General features: G+C 37.8%; 1 protein-coding gene across 5 annotated transcripts in view; it reads left to right on the top strand.

Moving 5' to 3' along the window:
* Positions 1–483: 483 nt before the first annotated feature.
* The window catches only part of LOC129567842 (uncharacterized), a 268,094-nt gene continuing 260,603 nt past the window's right edge, over positions 484–7,974 (top strand). For 2 of the 5 annotated variants that reach the window (XM_055445201.1, XM_055445198.1), the window contains exon 1: positions 484–2,562. The gene's annotated coding sequence lies outside the window, so the exon portion shown is untranslated. The remainder of the gene's footprint in view (positions 2,563–7,974) is intronic. The other 3 variants (XM_055445200.1, XM_055445203.1, XM_055445202.1) reach the window with 2 other exon arrangements.

Here is a 7,974-nt window from a genome sequence, read left to right on the forward strand (position 1 = left end):
AAATGCGGCTCCCATTGCCGGTAATAACCAAAACATTACGACGCCACTGCGTGAGCATATGACATTGCGAGAGAATAATATCAAAAATGAGCATAAGCAGAATGACGGCACTCTCTCGAAACGGTTGCGTCTGCCAAGCGGTACGCTTCAAACGTAGCGGCCTGTACTCGTGAATGACATTGGTGATGCGTTGACTCCAGCACTCTGTGATGCGGCCATATTCAAGCAAACACATTTTGCCGGATACACACAGTCAAACCTAGCGTATGGTGGACTCGAAGCCAAAGTATCAACAATACGACAACAGACAAATACCTACACACACAGTGTGCGAGTGAGACGACCGTTTGTGTCGTACAATCCATGATGATACACATAGCGGCGACGACGACGGTACAACACAAGCACCAGCATCACTTATAGCCGTAACACGAACAAATTTTACACACCAAACAAACAGCTTCGAAATAGAATTCGATGGTGTGGTGAGTTCAGTGCATGTTTAGCTATCAATACAAGCGGAGCGACTGTCTTTTAAATGTGTGTCAGATTCTAATAAAATTGTCGTATTCGCGGTTTATGACTGTCAACACGTCGTGTGTTTCATTTTTCGGCAAATACTAAGAAGAAGAAGAAAAAAAAAGTTATCATTATTCAAATGAATGCCTGGCAAAACGAACACAATCAGTAATTAAAAGTGACAGTTGATATCAAATCAAGTGACTCGACGAAACGCTAGAAGAAAACGAAATATCCGAAGCAAACGAGCTCGACGGATTGTTCAAGAATTTTTAAGTGGAATCAAAAGCGAAATTTTTAGTGATTGAGCTCATCACCGTTCATGTGTTGCGTTTCGTTGCGTGCATCGGTTTTGATTTGAACCGATAAAAAGAAAGAGTGAGAGATTGAGAGAGAAATAAAAGTGAAGTGAAATTGAAGAGCGCTGAATACAAAGATATTCGCGAGAAAGCAATCAGTTGTTACCAGCTATTGCTATTACTGTGAATATTTATTTGCACTTTGTGCTGTTGCTATTGTTGTTGTCTGCTTGAATACGCGAGCTGTGTTTTTTTCTCGCTTCTCTCATTGCTACCATTGCTATTACTGTTGTTGCTGCTGCATGTTCTCTCTATCTCTCTCCGGCAAACATTTCCAATGTGTTTGAATGTGTATGAACATTAATCAAAAGACCGTAACATGCAGTGAAGTGGATTACATCTAAAACGGAACGCATACGAACGTAAGCAAGCAGAAAAAAAACAGCAAGTTCACATAACATTCGCGAGAACTCAAAAGAATATTAATATTGCTTCGAATTAAGCATCACGAGAGTAAAAAAAAAAACGAAGAGAAAAATAGCAAGCAGCTTCGCTTGCGTTGTGAATAAAACTCTCGCAATAAAAGGCTAAGTTCAAGCCACGCTCGAATCGATCAGAATTGTAAATATTGACGAGACGTGTATTCATACAGTGAATAAAGACGATAGAAGTGAAAGGAGAAAAATTCAAATTGATATTGAATTGTGTGTCGATACAGTGAGAGATACAATTGATAGTGGTTGTACGAACGGAGAGTGAAAAAAAGCATACGTAAACTGATGAGTGAATAAGCGTGAATTGACATCGTATTCTGTGTGTTTGATTAACAGCGAATACAAACAAAAAACGTGAATTCTTTATTCATTATTCATAAACACATCGTTTGTAAACACGGCAAATGGAATAGAAAAATTGTGTCATTTTATTGCATAAATCATCATTCAATGCGGTCGGTTTAATTATAAATTGCAAATAACCAATAATAAACAGCAACGAACACATTCATTCATATGAATACAGTTGATACAGTTGAAATAACGCCAGTGATTCAATATTTAATTGTTTGCACACGCGAGTGAAATAACAAACGAAGGTGAAACTAGAAAAATAAAATCGGTTTTTCTCCAGAGAGAACCAACCACAACAACACCAACAACAACAACAAAACAAATTGAAAAAGTGAACAAAGTTTGATTTCCTATAAAAGTGCTTATTTTTGGTGTGAGTTATCTTCACGATTCATTGGATTTGTTGTGTAGATGAGTGCATTGGTTTTTTGTGTGCGCGGTGAGATTTCATTTTGGCTCAGCACCAATCATATCCACATCTTTTACTTGCCATTTAACAAACCACGTGCATTTACGTGAAGGAAAAAGTTTATTACACGAAGCGAATGAAAAGAGGGAAAAAAAATTGTTGTGCGATTTGCCATTTGTGAGAGTTAAGTGAAAAAAAAAGATATAAAAAGACCAACAATAACAAGAAGAAAATATAGAGGAAGAAAAAGAGGAAAGAATTCAAGTGAACTTCATCGAAGTTTCTGTCGATTGGTGAATTTGAATGCGTTGAGGAACAATTTCGCGTGTGCCATATTCCGTGTGAACGAAGTTTTATTACTCGTCGAACTTTATGTACGTTGGTGATAAGCGAAGATAGGAAACAGAACGAGAAAGAAAACAAAAACCGTCGAGAAGCACATCAGCATTTGGCATAGAAACAGACTCATCATCAAACAATTGCACAAGTAAGTTGTTATTGTTATCATTTTTTCAGTTCTGGTCGATTTGGTAGCAGTGGTGATGGTCGCGATGGTGATGGTGGTGTGAAATTTTCAGACTTTTCAGCATTTCAACTTTGAGCACGTTGCAAACCGTTTTCTTTTGACACAAAAAGACGTGTTTGAAAATTTATTACTTTATTGCCCTCATTTTGACTCTTATCAACTTTTAATCTTCTCTTCGTTCGCTCCAAAAACCGATGCTCATTTCCATTCAACCATTGTCTTTTGCCTGTGTGTACTGTGTGCATTTTACGACTTTACCTTCTTCTTCCTTTGCTCTCTCGATCATTTTTTATTGCCCATACATTGTGCATGTGATATTGATTTGTGTGTACAAATGAATGCTCTCTAGAAAGAATTCCAATTTTTAAAACAAAAATTTCATTTTCAGAACAACAACAAAAAATGATTCCTCTTTAAAAAAAATTATTATCCTCTTTATTTTACCTGCTTGATGCTTGTTCAATGATCCCAAAACCAATTTCAACAACAGCGAATGAAGTGAAAGGACAAAGAGAACAAGAGCAAATGCATTGATGCTTACGCTTCGTTTTTCGATCCTGTGTTCTAATGAAAAATGAGCACAGCGCTCGTTTCAATGCAACTGAGCCTGAAATGAAGAGTATTATTATTGTGTGTTGTGCTGCCTCGAAATGTGTACGCATTATACAAAAACACTATGTGTGTTTTCCGACTAAAAAACCATCATCGTGCTAGAGCGCTCGTAGTTTTCAAATATTTTTGGGCACATATGTTCCATCTTGAAACTCTGAAATGCCGACACAAAATGATTATAGCTAACGTGAACGAGGAAACGACGCAAACACAAAGAAAGAGATAGAAAGAGAGTAAGAGTGTATGAGGGAGATGAAATGAAACATAGAAAACATTTGTTAGTTGTATAATTAAGTTAGAGGAATGTGTGACATCGACCAAAATGGTACAACCTTTCACAACACAAATATTTCAATGAATATCGTTTTATTTTCGACTCTATTGCTGTATTATTATTTTTTTTAATTCCCTTTCTCCCTTAAATGTGTACTGAAACACATCCAGCCCAAAGTGCTGCTCATTCATTGAAATTCATTTGGGTTGGTAGTTTCATCGGTCAAAATAGAAATAAAAATATTTGCAATATTATTTGTTGCATCTGCTCGATGCTCACAAATGAGAAAGATAGAGCGATGAGTGTACCATATATATACGACACATGGAAATATTCGCACAAAACGAGTCCATAAAGTATCCGAATATTCCCTTGAAATATTCGTGATGTAAACAAGCTCAGCTCAACGATGCATGATGCGAACGAAGGAGCAAACTGAGAAACAGGAATGGAAAATGTGGAAGGAATGGCAAACACTAATAATGAGATATTAAACAGAATGGCAAACTTCAGCCTCGTATTAATACTATACACACATTGTATAATTTGGTTGGAAAGTCTTCAAGTTCAAAAGGTGTTGTGTGGTGCACATATGCCATCACCAAGCGTTATAATGACGTTGGTTTCGTCTTTTTTTTATTACCACCATTCCATATTAATTTCGATGTTTTTTTTTGTTGGTTTTTAAGCGCGTATTTGTTGTTTTTATTTTAGAACTCAATTTCGTGCTATTTAAGCGAAGAGTCATTTGTGTGCGCGATAACTGCATCATGGGCGAAACGAACGAATTTGCATTAAAGTTTCACTGGGTTTGAAGTGTGAAACGCAATTTAAGAATAGTCCAAAGTAGACGACAGAACATTTATGGCCACGATGAAAACGAAAAAGGCACAAATAATCATATACATCGTTGACTGGCTGGTTCAGGGTTCAAATTCAAACCAGAATAATATACATTTATCGGCCCCGGCCATGAATATGCATTTAACAGCATTATGTAAACCTACACACGACGTAACATATTCTCAATAAAATTGAACAAAAATGAAAACAAAAACAAACCATCGCTCACACAAGCGATGCAACTCGAAACAACGATCGTGTTAACAGACACACTCACAAACATTTACGAATATATTTGAACATAACACGAACTCGAAACACGGCACCAAACAGAAAAAACGATCGAAAAGAACATGAACGAACAGCCAAAAAGAGAAAGAGAAAAGAGAGAGAAAAATCCATAGTTCATTGGTTTCGACAGTTGTGTGCATGTGTGCGATACATGTGATGCTATGAGTGTTCACTTTGAATCGTCGACAAATCGACTGTACGGCGCATTGCTCAGCTCAAGACGGGAAATTTTCAGCGCCGCAAGAATTCTTTTCTCCTTGCTCCAAACACTCTTTGTACCGCGTTCAGCCAACCGCCCGCTCGTTCGCCCGAGATTCATTTCCACTAAATTATAAGCATTCGAGATTACAAACCGTTCAACGGCTGAACACGACATTTCACTTATGGGAACGAAGCATCTGCAAACGAAGGCAAAAAAAAAGAAGAATAGTAATAACGAAACCAAATTATAGTGTCAGTTTAGATGATAATTTTATGGATAGCATTTGTAATTCTTTTCTTTTCTCAGCTATTTTGTTTCGTCTTATGTGTGTGTATGTGAATTATCACTAGTAAAACGGTACAGAACATGTCGTTCATAATCATGCATTTCCTTCATAAACACGCTCATGCATGCCTCCAGCTCACCACATCGCTACCTATACGACATGGTGCTAGACTCTGTGCGTTCCAAAATCGAAAGAAGAAGAAGAAGAACAAAAAAATAACACGAAGCGAAACATGCAGCAATTGCTGTTCAAACGCTTACCGTACTTAAGTCTTTCATTCATTTATCTTTCATGACTCTTGTTAGTTACACGGTTCCGTTTTGCACACTTTCTGCGCGCTTGCCTGATTGTTAACTGTTTTGTTCTCTCGAACCCCGTATGCCATTCCGAAAACGGCTTAAAAAACATTTTCATAAATTACACATCACGATTTCAAGTTTAAACCAATAAACCTTTTTCGGTGGGTGAGTTTGCATCATCGTACTCCATTTATTGGCTGCTGCTCCGGCTGCTGCTAGCGTTATGGTTTCATTGTTGTTTTTTCTGTGAAGAACACGGCATGCGGTGAATTCGAAGAAAGTTTGCTTGTGCAATGGAAAAATGTACATATATATTCGAAAATGAGCGAATTGCGGTTATGGGAATTTTCTTCGGCCCGAAATTGGCACTTTGGCAGCCATTTCGATGCTGTGATCTCTTGAAAACGAATTAAATTTTTCCCATTGTCTATTCTCTGTTTGTCCATTTCCTCATTTCCATTTCTTTATCAGTCAGTGGTGTGAGGATGTGTGTGTGTGTGTGTGTTTGAGCATACCGTGCTCATGTGTTTTGCAAACGAGGCAAAAGGTGAAAATGTTATGGAACAACTGGCTCGTAATATGATTATCATTTTTTCCCGTTTTAAGCCCGCAACGCATTTTCTCATCTGAGTTCTGAGTCCGCGGTTCGAGGTATCCTTGTGGAAACGCCGATAAACGATTGGTTTGGCGCACGTTCATAAATAATCACAGCAACAGGAAAAAAAATGAGAAGTGAAATGAGAAAACAAAAAAAAGTTTTTACATTCGCCCCGGAAAAACTTGGCAACGGCTCAAAAGGTGCTCCATCGAAATTTATTGATGATAAAATGCGCGGTTTAATATTTATATTCGCATTCTTTCCGTGGGTTCATTGTTGCGCATCGTGCAATTCAGACCGTTGATCTGAAAAGATTCAGTTTCGTTATCGATTCATTTTGTTCCTCGTGAATGGATTGTGATGGCATTTTCGATTTTTTCGTGACCCAATGAGAAAGAGTTGAAGAGAGGGAGCGTAAAAGACAGTAAAAATCACTTGGAAAAGTATCCAAAATTCTCACGGAAAAAAAGTTTCACCCGTGTTTATTAATTAATTAAAACAGTTGGCGACGGTTTTCAATCAGTGAGACAAAAACTTGAAAAAATACTTGTTCTCAAAGAGAAAGAAAGAGGTGCAATTGAGAATTTCCCTCTTTTTTGCGGTTCTTCACAAAAGCAATGATTTTACCATTGAATTCTTTTAACATTCATTTTCTCCCGTATAATAATTATATACCTGTTCAAATGTAATTCCATTGAGATGTTCTCTCTTTCTTTTGCCCCGTCTCGCTCTCGATCGCCTTCTTTGGTATTTAATTAAAAAAGGATTTAAGCTTCAGCAGTTGCCACACGCATTCAAGCGATTGAGAGGGAAAAAAAGGTCCACACACTCACTCACCGTATATTTACAAGGATAAATCACATGCATTCAACAAAATTGCTTTCGTTCCTTTGACGCGGTCCCTCTCTCTCTCTCTCTCTTGTGCGCGCACTCTTTCACTCACCAAAGGTTTTTATTTGATTAAACCGAATCGTCGTACTGCGTTCCATGATGAGAACCATATAAATTTAAAATTCAAATGAAATAGTTCCGCTAGTACATAAAATTACATGTACTGCATCATACACTCGTGTGGTGGCCCAATAAATGAGAGAAAGAGAGAATGACTTGTTTCTTTGTGTAATTTTTTTCATTCTCGTTTTTGTGCACAATCAGCGCTTACTTTTGCTCTTATATTTGCCGCATATAAAGAGCGTAATGTGATCTGCGTCTCTCATTTTGCTCTCTCGCTCACTATACGTTCAATGCTTGGAAAAATTGGTTCGATTTTTTCCTTTGCTCAGTCTCTCTCGTTCGCTCTCACTGCTGCAATGTCATCTATTTACACAGTGCCAAAGCAAATGTAATGCAATTGCATTCGGTCGTTTGGATTTGATTACTGCAACGATTGTGTGGTTTTCGTTGGGATATGATTAAATACGGAACATTGCGTTCGTATCGACGAAATTGTTAACATCACCAAATGAAAAATGCATTACATTTATACAAAAACGTCACGAACATACACACACATTTGTGAGACAGAGCGAAGCTGTGCGCGGTTCGACCGAAATTGGTCGCCTCTTTTGAGCAACTTTACAATGCATTTAATCGACAAAGACGAGTGAGTGCCTTCTCTCGTTCTCTTCCATTCGTTTGGGCGTTGATTGGATGAGAGCACGTTTCGTTGTAAAGAACAATTCACTCGAGTACACATTCTTTGCTCTTCAAATTACATCGACACTATGATAAACCATATGTGATTTCAAAATCATCTGGTGTGAGTACTTTTGCCTTCATTCACTCTCCCTCTCTCTCTTGCTCTGTAGAGAGGGAAATGGAAAACGTTGGGTGCGATTAAAAATCCGGCGCATTGTGAAACACCCGAAACATTTAGTTAAAAAGCGAAACGTTATCTTTATTAAATTGAATCGGAAAACGTACACACACACACACACACACACACACACACACACACACACACACACA

Source organism: Sitodiplosis mosellana, unplaced genomic scaffold, assembly GCF_009176505.1.
Source record: "Sitodiplosis mosellana isolate CC-2019 unplaced genomic scaffold, AAFC_SMos_1.0 Smas_scaffold_12, whole genome shotgun sequence".
Classification (NCBI taxonomy): Eukaryota; Metazoa; Arthropoda; class Insecta; order Diptera; family Cecidomyiidae; genus Sitodiplosis; species Sitodiplosis mosellana.